General features: G+C 46.3%; 1 pseudogene; it reads left to right on the top strand.

Moving 5' to 3' along the window:
- Positions 1–1,063: 1,063 nt before the first annotated feature.
- LOC120247025 lies at positions 1,064–15,743 on the top strand (annotated as a pseudogene).
- The last annotated feature ends 479 nt before the right edge of the window (positions 15,744–16,222 follow it).

Below are 16,222 nucleotides of genomic sequence, written 5' to 3'. Positions count from 1 at the left end.
TAGTGACAAATAGATGTATTCAATGAATCTGTCAGAGGTAAGATGCTGAGACTGAACAGCGTTAAAACGGCAATATTCCCCAAATTGCTCTACTGACACAAAATCCTAGCTGGCTTTTCTTGAAGAAGTTGACAAATGGATCCTAGAATTCATATGGGCCCAAAGAGCCAAAATCATGAAAGGAACAGCAGTTTGGGAAGACTGATGCTTCCTGATTTCAAAACTTCCTACAAAGCCGTGGTAATCCAGACAATATTCTACTGGTGTCGGGACAGACGCATTAATGGACTGGAATTGAGAGTCCAGAAATAAGCCCTTACGTTTATGGCCAATTTAGTTTTGCCAAAGATGACAAGATAATTCATTGGGGGAAAGAATAGGCTTCTCAAAAAGAGATCATTAGAGGGGCACCTGGGTGGCTCAGTCACTTAAGCATCCGACTTCAGCTCAGGTCGCGATCTCACAGTTCGTGGGTTCGAGCCCCACGTCGGGCTCTGTGCTGACAGCTCGGAGCCTGGAGCCTGTTCCAGATTCTGTGTCTCCTCCTCTCTCTCTGCCCCTCCCCCGCTCATGCTCTGTCTCTCTCTGTGTCAAAAATAAAAATAAAAACTATAAAAATTTAAAAAAAAAAGAGAGATCATTAGAGGGATGCCTGGGTGGCTCAGTCAGTTAAGCATCCGACTTTGGCTCAGGTCATGATTTCACAGCCTGTGTGTGAGTTCAAGCCCCGTGTTGGGCTCTGTGCTCACAACTTGGATTGCTTCAGATTCTGTCTCTCTCTCTCTCTGCCCTTCCCCTGCTTGTGCGTGCTCTCTCTCTCTCAAATATAAATAAACATTAAAGATTTTTTAAAAAGATATCATAGACCTAAATGTACAAACTAGAACTATAAAACCCTTACAAAAAGCACAAGGGTAAGTCTTAATGACCCGGGTTTGGCAACGTTTTCTTAGATATGACACTAAAAACCCAAGCTACAAAAGAAGTAGGTAAATTGGACCTCATCAAAACTAAGCACATTTATACTTCAAACAATACCGGCAAGAAGTAAAAAGAGGGGAAGATGATGAAGCAAGAGGAAAAAAACAAGATCCCACTGGTTCCAGAAAATTGGGGGGAAAAAAGAAAAAGAAAGGCTTATCAAGTCCTCAAAGCCACTCAAGCAAAACAGGCACTTTTGGAAAAGAAGGAGCAGAAGGAAAGAAGAGGAAAATGGGTCAAGTTGAAACGGCTGGAATGGTTCCTGCACAGTTCCTGGCGACAAGGTGACATGGCGCACCCAAAATGCTGACTGAAAGTGAAGCTTCATGTCTTGGAAGTGCCATGTAAACATCCCGTGGCCTCAGTTGTAAGTGTCCAGAAGATTCATGGGGCGATTGTACCGGTACAGAGGACCACTGCAAGGCTTCTTCTGGAAGGTTTTCCATGATGTCGTCATCAAAGCGATTCCCGAGACCATAACAACGCTACATATAGTTGAACCTTATGTGACCTGGGGCTTTCCAAGTCTGAAGTCTGTCTGAGAACTCGTCTTGAAACATAAGCAGGCCAAGGTCAAGAATGAAAGCATCTCTCTGATAGATAACAGTGATGGAGGAGTCCCCTGGAGAAGTTGGTGTTAGTTGTTTAGAAAACCTCATTCGTGAAGTTGCCTTTTCAGGGAAAAGTTTCTAGGTAACCACAAGGGCTCTTGCACCATTTCCATCTCTCAGTGGCCCATCATGCTCTAGAGAATAGAGTGGGCTTCCTCAAGGCGATGGGCTCCCCTGGCTGTCAGGGTGAACACCACAATTCGGCAGCTGAACTAAACCCAGATTTTCTGAAACACAGTGAGTTTGAAGCATGCATTTCTGCTTTGGGGAATTCTTATACTGTATCTTCAAAGAATATTGTTTTCTGCTATGTCTTCAGAAGCTGCAGGGAATGGTCAGGGAAAAGATGATGATGTTACCAGCATCATCTTCCATTGACTTCCCATCACAGCCCAGCTCCAAGGGAAAGCTCCAGTGTGTTTTCCATATTGCCTGCCACTGGCACCTCTGAAATCAGCAAAGGGGTTCTGTTTGGTCACATCTTCTATCTTCAGGTTTAATGTTGGTGAATGAACAGCCAAACATGAACTCAAGACAGCAGTGGGCCAAGCCCAGGGGTATACTTAGAAGCTGGGGGTTTCTAGGGCCTTGTTTTGGAAAGAACTTGAAATAGAATCAGAAAGAAGAGAGAGAGAAAAAAAGACAACCCATAGACTCAGAGACAATACTTGCAAATCCCTTGTTAAGGGACTTGTCTCCAGAATATGTAAAGAATCCTTACAACTCAACAACAAGAAGATGAATTTGTATCATCAAAATCGTATGCCACTTTAAAAATGGGCAGAGGATATGAACAGACATCTCTCCCAAGAAGATATTTAAAGGTCAATATACACATGAAAAGATGCATACTATTATTAATCATTAGGGAAATGCTAATCATAACCTTATGAGGTACCACTTCACACTTAATAGGATGGTTATAATAATAATAATTTAAAAAAAGACCATAGCAAGAATGTGGAGAGATTGAAACCCTCCTACAATGCTGATGGGAATGTAAAATGGTGCAGCCACTTTGGAAAGCAGCAATTCCTCAGTAAGTAAACACAGAGTTAGCCTATGATATCATCATGAGAACTTCTCATCGATGCACCTGTTGAATTATTTTTCAATTTGGGGCGCCTGGGTGGCTCAGTCAATTAAGCATCCGACTTCAGCTCAGGTCATGATCTCATGGCTCATGAGTTTGAGCCCCACATTGGGCTCTGTGCTGACAACTAGCTCAGAGCCTGGAGCCTGTTTCCAATTCTGTGTAACCCCTCCCTCACTCATGCTTTGTCTCTCTTCCTCTTTCAAAAATAAATATTTTAAAATTTTTATTTATATTTTAATAAGTTTGTTTAGTTTGCATTTTCAGAAACAACTCTTTAAAAATGCCATTTGCCAGTGTATTATACATAATCTAAAAGTAATAAATGATTCAGAGGGTGATTTCTTATCATTCATTATTATTCCATTAATTAATCCATTATTTCCATTAATTAGCTGGCCAGCCGCAGGGCTCTTTTGGAACCATGTCACAGATATGTCCAGCTCGTCTCAGGCTCAGACAAGAATTGACACTTAACAAAGAGTGTACTTTCTTACACCATCTTTTACGAGGCTAAAACTTGGATCTTGAGTGTGAAGGATTTCTCTTAAATCCTTGATTGCCTGTTTAAGCTGACATTTTTTCTTCCCTACTTCATGCAACCCTGATGTTCCCCAGTCTCAATGGCTGTCCTCATTACTGCTGCGACTTCCGTTACCTGGTCAGCCTGGGCTCATAATACCTTAGAATGATGCTCGTTAAATTTCATTATGACACCAAGGTCACCCTTTTGAGTAGCCATTAGCAACCTGAACATTTGCTGTCAGTACTTGCTCCTTGTAAGTCCCAAAGCCTCCTGATGTGCCTCCAGTGATATACGAATTTCTTTGTGTTCTTGCTGCCCGTCTCTGTCTGACCTCTGCTGTGCCTTGGCCAATATCTTGAGTCTCCATTCAGTTCTTAAATTTCTTCCTAATGCTGCTTCATTACTTCCACTCCTCTTGAGAGCCACGGTTTGCTCATAAGGAGATGGTGTTGCTTTGTTATGGTCTCTCGATCTTTCAACAAGGGTTGTAGCATCAGCAAAGGTCTTCTGATCTCCATTCTTTGCAGCTAAAATGGTTGGCTGGAGGACAACATGATCGATTTAACCTCCAATGGTGCAGAAACAGCCGGCATGATTCCTTTCAGTGAAGGAAAAGTAAGATGCCAAGAGGAACCACGTCCAAGACTTTGAGTGGGGTTGGCTACCTAGCCCCCTTCCTGAATCCCATTATCGTTCTTCTGTGTCCCTTCCCCTTAGTCCTGAATTTTTTTTGCCCAGGGTCATGTGTGATAAGTGCTCTCTCCCCATAGTTAGAGTGGTTAACGATTACCCAGTGAAACAATGAAACGAACATCTGAAACCAAGATGAACATATGAAAACAAGATGACTCTTCCCTGAAGCAGATCTGTCTCTGCTTTTGTTTAACATGGGCCTGTTTTTCTATTGTGCCGGAGGGCAGCTGAACCCATCCTCACTATTTTAGTCGGTTGGAAACCCAGGCTATGATGAGGGAGTATTCATGGAGTAACCCAACTATACGATGTACTTCTGGTAAAACTCCTAGGCAACCCTCCGTCTTTGAAGCTTCCGTCTCAGACCACGGGGGCCCCAAGCAAAGATGAGTCAGGATTCCAGCTGCCCCATGCCCTCCCAACCTCAGGTGGGAGGTTCTGGAAGGCTCTCAGCATTTCTGACAGCGTTCCAGACGTGAGGCTGCCTATGGGCTGAAGCTATGCATGGAGGTGCCTGCATCAGTTTTGTGATATGTGAGAACACACCTACTGGACACCCTCTGCACTCACTCCAGGCAAACCCTGAGATTGGACTGCTAGGAACTGATCTTCCTCCCTCCAGCTTCCATTAACCTGTGAATACTCTTCGCACCGGATGCTGATAGGAAGGCTGACAGTGCTCTTAATAAAACCAAATACATTTGCCTTCATCTCCTGTCCCTAAATCAGCATTTCTCAATGTGGGGCCACAGATCATATTTGTCACATAATCACCTGGGGAGTTTGTTGGTTTGCCAGACAAACATTAGTGCTTTCAAGTCTTTAGGCCCAGAGAGGGGAAGTTTGCATTTCAAACAAACTTATTTCGCACATGAGTTTAGGAACTGTTCCGGCTGAGCTGAAGCCTGGTCCCGCAATCCTAAACCCTGGCATCCAACGGTCCCTCACTTTGTCATGACAAAGACTGATGAATGCAAATCTCTTCATACTAAAGCAGTGTCTTAGGTGATTGGTCAACCTTGTCCATCACAGGGCTGCTTTAAGATATCTGTGGAGTATGTTAATAGATTTAGTTTAGAAAATCTAATTCCTGTTTTAAGATCCCACAGATTGCATCATGTAAGTTCTGCCATGCCATTCATGTCCTTCTCTTACCCCTCGTCCAGGCTGGGACGTGTACAATTACCTTCCCTCTCTGAGCCAGTGGTTCGCAACCTTGGCTGCATATCAGAACCACCACGGGAGCTTTTAAAACTACCAATGCCCAGCTCACGACCCAGACTGACTGCACCTGAATTTCTGCAGTAAGATCCAAGGATGTTTAAACCAGTATGTTTAAAGCTGCTCCAGCAATTCTAGTGGGCAAAGCTAAAACTACAGTTCTCAGGGAACTTTGAGCACATTTCTCATAGACGCCCAGCCCGTCCACGTGTGGGCCAATGGTCCAGCCTCCGCGTCCTTCCCCATCTGTGGGAATGCACTTGCCCATGACTCCATCCATCCCCTGGGCTCTCTCACTCCAGGAAAGACTGGCGTGACCCACTGCACACTTGCAGATCTTCTACCGCCAGTAAAGTTGCACCATTTGGCTCCTGGTTATGATCTGCCTGTTCTGTTCCCCGGGCTGTCTGCTCACTGCCTCGGGAGGCCTTCCCTCTCTCACTCAGCCTTGCCTTCTGCCCTGACACAACCAAGCCACACAGCTCCCCCACTGGAGTAGACTTTAAAGCCCATCACTTCAGAAACAGTCACTCCTCCCATTAACCACTTACATCAGTTCACCTTCCTGGCCAGTGCCCGAAGTGCTGACCGCACTGTGGGCAAGGGAAGAGCGAGGCAAGATAACCTCTCCAAACCTCAGGCTCTCAGGCTGCAGGGTGAGAATAATAATGCATAGCTCCCAGGCTCTGAGAGCCAGCGGATGAGGTTGCCCTCCCTCCGAGGTGGCCTTGGATAACTTCTGAGCCCTTCCCTGGACTGAGGGCAGGCCTAGAGCCTCCTGAAGAATGAAAAAGATTAGGTCAGAAGTTGGTACTTCTGGGGTCCTATTCCACAACCATGTCTTGGGACCCTCAGGTTACCCTCCAGTCTACCTGGAGCCTGGACCTTATGCCTGTTATGTCGAGGGGTCCGAGCCACAGGCTACCATGGTTCACTAGCCAAGTCCAAGCTGGGGGAGAGGGGCAGGGCCAGACCAGACGAAGCCTAAAGGACATATCTGGCACAACTTGAGGTTGAGTCCTCCCTGGGGTACTTGTCCACCCCCATCTATGTGACCGGCCACGTCATGGTACCCACCGGAGCAGAGCTTCTCGATTGCCCTCTGCATCAATTAGTAGACACTGCTGGAGCCACAGTCCTCTGGGGGTCTCACTACCTCCCGTGCAAATAACAAAACCAGCCAGCAAGATGGATGTGACGGGTAAAGAGACAACATATGGAAAAGGGCTTCTCATCCTAACCAACTGTGGTACCAATTTTAGCTGTACGGTTGCCAAGGAGAGAACTGCATTCTTCCACTGAGATGCCACTCTGGGCAGCTGCAGAACTCTCCCCGGACTGTGGCTTCCCCCTCTCCAGCCGTCTTCAGGGTCAGACATTCCTGGGTGCGACTCCCAGCTCGAAGCTCTATGCATGACCTTGACCATGCGTTGCAGGTTTCTTGAGAACCAGCTTCTTCATTTGAAGTATGAGAATAGTTCAGAGTTGTTGTAAATATTACAAATGTCAAAATGATTCAAGACTAGAAATAACAACACATATGTGTGAGACAGCTGACTTATACACACCTATTAAATAAGGGCTTTTGCTATTAATATTACTGTGACTGCGAGCCAGGAAGTGCGGGATCTCACCTCTGGGGAAGGACTTTTAGAAGGGGACTTCATTAGTGTCCTCGGCAGCCCACTTGAAGGATAACTTTCCCCTCCTTCCACCTCCCCTGAGCCTTCTGCAATATGCCCACTTTGGCACCCCAGTTGCCGAGAGCTCTCACACACACAATGACTAGTGTCATGTTTTCACCCCCTTTTAATAAGTGAGGAAAAGGGGCGCCTGGGTGGCTTAGTCGGTTAAGCGTCCGACTTTCACTTAGGTCATGATTTCGCAGTTCGTGGGTTCGGGCCCACGTCGGGCTCTGTGCTGACTGCCAGCTCAGAGCCTGGAGCCTGTTTCAGTCTGTGACTCCCTCTCTCTCTGACCCTCCCCTGCTCACGCTGTCTCTCTCTCTCTCTCTCCTAGAAATAAATAAAACATTAAAAAAAAAATAAGTGAGGAAAAGAGTCCCCTCTGTTCATAGGTGGCAGAGCCAAGAGCCACGCTCAGTAGCTTCTGGCTCTAGACTCCAGGCCCATTCCTCTGCTTGCTTGGCCCTCTCTGCTCACAAGAGTTACATTTGGTAGCAGTTTTGGGGTTTTGTTTTGTTTTTATAAAATCATGATTATTGCCTCTTCTATCTATAATCATAGAGCATAACACAATGAGAAGAGGAAGGAGAAGTTGCCAAATCCTGATTCAGAGATGGGTTTGGTGTTTTCCTTATGTTGGTTCATTTCTGTTTCACTGCAGCTCTATGTCTCCTGCCAAGGGACAGCCTGGAATGGATATTGGCCTTAATCCCAGGTCTCCTCTTCCTGGTATTCTTGATACCCAGGGTAATGAGTTTCTGTTTCCCAGGCAGCGTGGCCTCTTTGACTTCTGGACATAAGCCCTCTGCTTGGAGCTGGGATTTGATGTTTTCAGTATTTCCCTCATTGACTTCTGCCCTAGGGCCCCCATTCTATTCATCTGGGTCTGTTCTTATTCATAGCCTCCTCCTGCTACTCCCCCGGCACTGTCGGGACCACTGGGAGCTGGGGAAGGGCACCAGGCAGTGGAAGACATGGCCCAAGGTTAACTGTGGAGACCTCTAATAACTGGGAGCCCCACCACTACCACCACCGAAGAGTCGACGCTTGGTGGTGGTCTTTGTGGGAATAGCAGAGGCACATACCCAACGCGGGCCCTCCACAGGATGAAATGACAGCAAGGAGATACAGCGCACTTACGGCATACTCCATATTTATTAGATGACCTGGAGAGTGCCACCTGCTTGCCCTTGAGGAGACAAGACATGTTTACTTGAAATTCAGTGCAATTTTAGGTGTAATGTATACTAATGATATATACTTACAGTTAAGCTACAGCATATAGACCAGAGGAATGTCCAGAAGGGTCTGAGATTTTTCTTGCTTTCCCATTAAATTAGCTGTCACAGTTCTACGGATGTGGGTAGAAGACACGAGACTTGGGTCAGAGACAAAGGATGTTATTACTCCTAGTACATCTTCCTCTGCACATACCCTCAAGTTCATAGGGCACTGTGGAGCAGTCCAGTGGGTGGTGAATGCACAGTGTGTCTTTGCATCTAAAAATATTTATTTGTTATTGGGAGAGAGGGAGAGCACACACACAAGCAAGAGAGGGGCAGAGAGAGAGAGAGGGAGGGAGAGAGAATCCCAAGCAGGCTCTGCACTGACAATGCAGAGCCTGAAGTGGGGCTCTATCTCAAGAACCTGTGAGGTCGTGACCTGAGCCAAAGCCAAGGGTCAGATGCTCAACCAACTGAGCCACCCAGGTGCCCCAGTCTTTTGCATTTTTGTGTGTCTTATTAGCAGAGGGAATAATAAGTTGGGAAACCCTTAGCTGGGAAACCCTCAATCCTATAAGAGGTTCCTGACAAATCTGCCCAAACTTGGCCCTGGAGAGAGACATTATCTTTATTACACTAGTCAGGAAAAAAATCTTTGTGCCTTCCCCAATTTTTTCTACCTTTCAAAGTTATTTGCTCTATAAACATCCTTGAAAACTCATCCAGGACAAAGACCATCATTGTCTCTGCTAATAGGACACACAAAAATGCAAAAGACTGGGGCACCTGGGTGGCTCAGTTGGTTGAGCATCTGACCCTTGGCTTTGGCTCAGGTCACGATCTCACAGGTTCTTGAGATAGAGCCCCACTTCAGGCTCTGCATTGTCAGTGCAGAGCCTGCTTGGGATTCTCTCTCCTTCCCTCTCTCTCTCTCTCTGCCCCTCTCCTGCTTGTGTGTGTGCTCTCCCTCTCTCTCAATAATAAATAAATGTTTTTAGATGCCAAAGACCCATAGAAAATTGTCTCCAAAAAGCTATAAAAGTCTGTAAGTGAGAAGTTACAAATTGAGAAAGACTGCATCTAACTAATGGGATAAGGGGCATTTCCAGTTGATTAAGGACACAAACTGATTTTCCCCCCAACATTTTTCTTGTCTGATTCTATTTAACATGTAATCTGCATGGAGAGATTTCTTGAACATATGCCTGGGAGGAAGGACCGCCCAAAGGATGTTGAGTGCAAGGGACCAATCAGCCTGGAAGGTGTAATTTTCTTGAACGTAATCCTAAAGGCAGCTGATTCAGTGCAGGAGATGGAGAGCCAGCTAGAAAACTCACTGGGGGCCTCCAGATTTGCTCACTTGGGAAGGGAGGGATCACCATGAATGCTTTTGCCGGGGCTGGAGTTTTGTTCCTTCGGTTCTCTGCGAAGTCTGGATTGCTGATGATAATGACCATGAACCTCGTTCTCAATCATCTGAACTCACAGAGGGGGTGTGAAATCCCAAGGATAAAACAATCTGAAAGTCTTGTTTGTTTTGGCTTTGGGAAGCATTCTGTGATTCAGAAAATTCTTCCTTCTCCATAAGGAGGAGAGAAACTGACAGAGCATCATGTTCCCTTCAAGTTCACAAGATCGTATTCTTCTTGGATCTGTGTACCCAGAGTGTGCTAGGAGGTGCAAGATGCCACAGGATAAAAATAGTGCACTTTCCTGGAGCATTAAATTCTCATTCATTCATTCAATAGTGAATTCGTTAATTTGTTCAATAATTAATTTTCTCAGTTTGTCATATACTAAGCCTTTTCACTCCATAGGTAATTTAAGTTATATATCTTTATAGTACACTAACATAAATGTTTTCTCTTTTTAAAATTTTTTTTAATGTTTATTTATTTTAGAGAGACATAGTGTGCGTGGGGGAGGGGCAGAGAGAGAGGGAGACATGGAATCTGAAGCAGACTCCTGGCTCTGGGCTGTCAGCACAGAGTCCGATGCGGGGCTCGAACTCATGGACCATGAGATCATGACCTGAGCCAAAGTCGGACGCTTAACTGACTGAGCCACCCAGGTGCCCCTATCATAAATGTTTTCAAGTGGGCTGACTATTTCATGTTAATTTTTTTTAATGTGGCTATAGACATTAAAAACATTTCCCACTAGTCTTTTCCTTGATTCTTTTACCTAACAAAATTTTACCAATGAATAGCTATGCACCAGACATGGCTCTAGATATGTAAATAAATGAATAAGACAATTTTAGGAAAAGGTAAGTGCTGTAAAAAAAATAAAACTGAGCAGAGTATAGACAGTGACTGGAAGAAGGGATGGCTGAATTAGACAAATAGTCGGGGAAGAGGTGACATTTGGCCGAGATCTGAACTACAGCAAAAAGCAACAAGATGTGAGATGACCTGAGGGTCATGTTAGAAAACACTAGGCATGGAAAACAGCAAGTGCAAAGGGCCTGAGGTCTGAAGAGTTCAAAAGGTAGAAAGGAGGTCAGTGTGTCTGGACAGTCATGAGCAAGGAGGTAAAAGGCATAAAATGGCAACAGAGAGGTAGAAAGAAGCCAGCCTCTGGGGGCTTTTATAAAAAACCATGGCAAAGAGCACAGGTATGAAGGGAGGCCTTGCAAAATCTATCAACAATGGGGCTATTTGATCTGATTTATGCTTTAAATAGCAACCTTGGGCAAGAGTGAAGGTGGGGAAGCTGTGAGGAGACTAATGGTTTATATGCACTCTCTGCTGGCATTAAAGGTACCGGGGATGGAAAAGCTGAATGAGAAGCCCGGGCTTATGCGAATACGGGGGCACAGGTGGGAGAACGCCCCCGGCTTGCATCTGGACTACAGGGGGCATGTGCTCGAATCTTCAAAGTACGCCATCAACGTGCAGACCATCAAGTAGATGGCAAAGGTGGCCATGACATGTATGTGGCAGCGTGAAGCCAGGGACTGACCTTATAGAAAGAGAAAGGACAAGAGTGCCCGTCCCTCCTCTCCCTGCCATCCCCAGCCTCAGAGCTTCCGACAGGAAGCAACATCCTGACCTCACATGGACTTTTCCAGTGGAATCCACCCGCCCAGTAACACGGCGATTTGGAAGCAAGAGTTAGCGAAGAGGAGAAAGCAGCCAATCACACCACTGCCAAATAACAGTTACTAAAACCTACCGTGTGCTCGGCATACGAAGAGACGCAAGAATTGGCCCTGTGCTCCTGACACTCACAGCCTGGATGGAGAGTCACAACATTGGCGTCTGCATTGAATATCGCAGTCACCAATCCGCCGAGCAGTGGGGCCCGAGTTTAGCACTCTTTATGGGGTAGCCAGACAGGTGCAGTGCAGCTGAGGGCCGGGGCCAGGGTGGGGAGCTGAGCCAGGTCCCCGGCCGGAGCCTGGGGCCCAAAGGACACTGACCTCCACAAAGGCAAGGGACAAGACCCAGAGGAGCCGCCCACGGCAGGGAGGGGGGGGGGGGCTGAGGAGGAGGACTCCACCCCCTCGTCCATGCTGCTCAGGCCACGGCTCACAGCCCACCAGGCCAGCCTCCGTCTGTGTCAACCACGTTCCACGCATTGTTCTCTCCCTAATTTGTTTCCCATTGTTCTCTCCCTAATGAGTCCTTTCAAGCCTGTTAAAGAGCCTAAATTATTATTTTACATTTTCGGGGAAATTGCACGCAATTTGGTGAGTACCCTGAAGCACGGTCAGCATCCCTCGGAAGCTCCCTGGGCAGGAGAGTGAGTCACGCCAGGTTCCGGGGTCTGAAACCCGGCCATCTCTCAGCTGAGTCTGCAGCCAAGGACCGAGCGGCCACGTGGCCCCCTCTAGTTCTCAACTGAACTTGGTCACTGAATCAGTCATGACTGTGGCTGCAAACAGTAAAGCCCACTCTGGTTAGTTTCCGCAGAACAGGAATGGACTGAAAGGGTATCAGATAACTCACAGAATCGAAAGGGAACCAAGGGACCAGGTCAGGTGCCAAAAAGGACAGCTGAATTCATGCACGGGGACAAATCTGGCAGGCACCTCACGGCTCCTGCTGCTGGCTCAGAATCAGGGTGACAACCTCCATCACCAACGCTGGCGTGAAGTCTCTGGGGTCCCCTACACCTCTGCCTCGCTCACGCCAGGTGCAAAGTCCTGGTGGAAACCTCTGGTAAAGCAAGAGTGGGCCATGGGTTTGTGCAGAGAGAATAATAGCCCAGGCCTGACGCCAGCTCTTTGGGTGCAGGATGGGCTTTGACACACTGAACTGTAGAAAAATTAGCGAGTGCCCACTGAGTCACCGATTGCCGTGTGAAATTAGCCAAAACCTTCTAGCTGCTCCGTGCTTCAATTTGGTCCCTGGCAACCAAAATGACAACGAGTTCTGAAAATATAAGCCAGTAGGAAACCATATGAGTATGATATGAGAAGAAATCGTGCGCCTAAGAGACTTGAAATCGCACAGGCCGTAAGGCCTGTTGGTGCTCTTGGCTGGAGGGATTATGTGTAATCATATATTTTTTTTAATTTTTTATTTATTTCTAGGAGAGAGAGAGAGAGACAGCATGAGCAGGGGAGGATCAGAGAGAGAGGGAGACACAGACTCTGAAATAGGCTCCAGGCTCTGAGCTGGCAGTCAGCACAGAGCCCGACGCGGGGCTCGAACCCACGAACCGCGAGATCATGACCTAAGCGAAAGTCGGACGCTCAACCGACTAAGCCACCCAGGCGCCCCAGGATTACGTGTAATCTGAGAGAGACCACAGCCGTGGCCTTTTCCTCCACGCCCAGACCACAAACACCGACCCACAAGAGACCCAGGCACGTAGTGGAGGGCTCAAATACACATCTTTAAATAATCGTGATTAAATGCTCAAGGAATTCAATGCTAAGATGGTGAATTTTAGCAGTGAACTGCAGAGCGTAAAAAGAATGATGATGATTATATGATAATTAAAAAACTCAGGGGTGCCTCAGTGTGTTGAGCGTCCAACTCTTGGTTTTGGCTCAGGTCATGAGCTCATGGTTCGTGAGTTTGAGCCCCATGTCGGGCTCTGTGCTCACAGTGCAGGAGCCTGCTTGGGATTCTCTCTCCCTCCCTCTCTGCCCATCCCCACTTGCGCGTGCTCTCTCTCTCAAAATAAATAAACTTAAAAAAATTATTTTTGATCAACGAATATAGGTGTAAGTGGTTCAGTCAGTTGAGCGTCAGACTTCAACTCAGGTCATGATCTCATGGTTTGTGGGTTTGAGCCCCACATCGGGCCCTCTGCTGTAAGCACAGAGCCTTTCTCTTCCTCTCTCTCTGCCCCTCCCCTGCTCATGCTCTCTCTCTCTCAAAAATAAATAAACATTTTAAAGATAAATAAATCAAATAAAAACAAATAAATAAAGTGTTATTTTAAATAAATAAATAAATAAATAAATAAATAAAATGGATAGTTTTAAAGAGAATTAGTCAAGAATATTAGAATAAAATATCCAGACTGAAGCATGGAGAAAAAAGGAGGAATACAGAAAAGACTATAAGAGATATAAATTACACAAGTAAAAAAATATTTAAATATGTGTAACCAGAATCCCAGGAGAAAGAAGAATTATTGAAGAAGCAATATTTAAAAAGAAACTTAAAACTGACTGAAGACATAATGCCATAGACTCAAGAAAAGGAACTCGAAGCATATACTATATTATAGTAAAAGTGCTAGAAAAACCAAAGAGCAAGGGCATCTGGGTGGCTCAGTTGGTTGTGTGTCTGACTTCAGCTCAGGTCATGATCTCACAGTCTGTGAGTTCGAGCCCCGCATTGGGCTCTGTGCTGACAGCTCAGAGCCTGGAACCTGCCTTGGATTCTGTGTCTCCCTCTCTCTCTGTTCTTCCTTGCATGTGCTCTCTGTCTCTCAAAAATAAATAAATGTTTAAAAAAAATCAAAAAGAGGGGCGCCTGGGTGGCTTAGTCGGTTAAGCGTCCGACTTTCGCTTGGGTCATGATCTCGCGGNGCCTGGGTGGCTTAGTCGGTTAAGCGTCCGACTTTCGCTTGGGTCATGATCTCGCGGTTCGTGGGTTCGAGCCCCGCGTCGGGCTCTGTGCTGACTGCCAGCTCGGAGCCTGGAGCCTGTTTCAGTCTGTGATTCCCTCTCTCTCTGACCCTCCCCTGCTCACGCTGTCTCTCTCTCTCAGAAATAAATAAAACATTAAAAAAAAAATCAAAAAGAGATAGAGAGATAGAGAGAGAGAGAAAATCTTATGAGAAAACAGAGGGGGAAATATATGTCAGCCTCATAAGACCAGCAATAAGACTGACCACTAGCTTCCATCAGAAATAATAGAAGCCCAAAGACCCATGGAATCAGATCTTCAAAGCACTGAAAGAAAAGAGCTGAAATTCAGCATCCTATAATAGCCCCCAAAAAGATTCTTCAAAAATTAAGGTAGGGGCACCTGGCTGTCGCAGTCAGTGGAGATGTGACTCTTGATACCAGGATTGTGAGTTCGAGCCCCGCATTGGGTGTAGACATTACTTAAAAACAAACAAATAAACCCCCCCCCCAAAAAAAAAACCTTAAAAAATTAAGGCAAACTCAAAATAATTCCGGACATCAAAACCTGAGAAAATTTGTCTCCGGCACAAATAGACTAAAGAATATGCTTTACACCGAAAAACCAATGATCTCCAGTGGAAAGACAGAAATGCCAAGGCGAAGAGCTCTGGAGCATGTAGATGGAATAACAAATCTAAGGGAGTGCTGGTCACCACCCTTGTGGCCCCATGTTTCCATAATACGCCTGGAAAGAACGCTGTTGGTCATTAAATAAAAATTGTAATTCGTTACTGGGTAACCAGTAGTCATTTATCTCGTGGCATTTTACACTGCCTCCTCAGGGCATTTCCTTCGGAAAACACCACACTGAAAAGTCCACTTCTCTGCATATTTACAATTCTGCCTAAAGGAAAAAAATGTTTCGTTATAAAATGTAATTAATTAATTGGATTGATTAAAATTTTCATTATAAAGTTTTCATTGAGAAAAAACAATGAAGGTCAGGAATAACAGAGGAAACGAGCATAACAGTATTGCCCCTTAACAGGGTTGCTGCTGTAAGAATGAGAAGGAATGAATAAAAAGCGTTTATCCCACTACCTGCCACGCGGTCATTAATTGTTGGTTATTAATAACTGTTTCTCAAATCCATTTTCCAAGTCTTCCCTGGAGGGCAGAGTACGGCAAGGATATGAACAATTAAAGAGTGAAATGAAAACGAGACCACAGCCGCCCAGGCTTTTAAAACGCGCATAACTAGATTTGGATGGTACGGTATATCCTCGTGTGTGTTTACTTTCCAATGAGAAGGATCTTGAACACTTGGTCTCTTGCATGTGAGGTGGGGGCCTGCGGAAAGGAGGGCTTGGGCGACATTAGAGGTGGCTGTGGGGCACCCTCTAGTGGTGGCGTGTGGTAACTGCTCTCTCCTCGGCCCAGAGTCGAAAATGGAATTTAAGGCATAGCCAAGGCGGCGGGGCCGAGATGATGGAGCAGCGCGGGAGTCGAGAGTCATCTGCTTCTCCCCTCCTTGGAACGCAGCTGGATCCGCACCAAACCGTTCTGCACACCTAGGAGACTCATCTGAGGGTGACCACGACAGTCTGCGTAAACAGGAGCTACAGAACTCGGCAGGAATCCTCAAGAATGACATCTCCCAGAGTTGGTGGTGAGCTGGGTGGATTGGGGGGGGGGGGGTGCGGTTTGACTCTTTTTCAAGAACCACAGGTGGCCTGACAGCCTCTTGCTGGCCACCATCTTGTAAAACCATTCGGAGCAACACAAGGTGGAGCGGAAAGGCCACAGCGCTGCTGAGTGAGTAGCAGGCATTGGGGGACACACAGGGATTTGGAGGGAAATGACATTCTTTACAAACAGGGGGGTGATGAACGCTGCCTGCCCCTTTCTGGAACCTTCGTCATTGACTCAGGGCAAGGTCTTCGTCCCCAGCTGTCATACCAAAGACACCAGAGGGCATAAGCTACCCTCATAGGCTGCTCGGAGCTGACAGGCAAGGAGGGGACAGCAGAGGGGAGGGTTGTGTTCACAGTAATAATAACAAGACCAGCAATTAGCAGCCCTTTAATATTGGCTGGACTCTGTATTCAGCACTTGACCTGGATTTTCTCACTCCTCACAATAGCCATATAGC

This window comes from Hyaena hyaena, unplaced genomic scaffold, assembly GCF_003009895.1.
Source record: "Hyaena hyaena isolate Hyena2069 unplaced genomic scaffold, ASM300989v1 scaffold_11, whole genome shotgun sequence".
Lineage (NCBI taxonomy): Eukaryota > Metazoa > Chordata > Mammalia > Carnivora > Hyaenidae > Hyaena > Hyaena hyaena.
The sequence above is the reverse complement of the archived record's forward strand: the minus strand, read 5'-3'. Positions and strand labels throughout refer to the sequence as shown.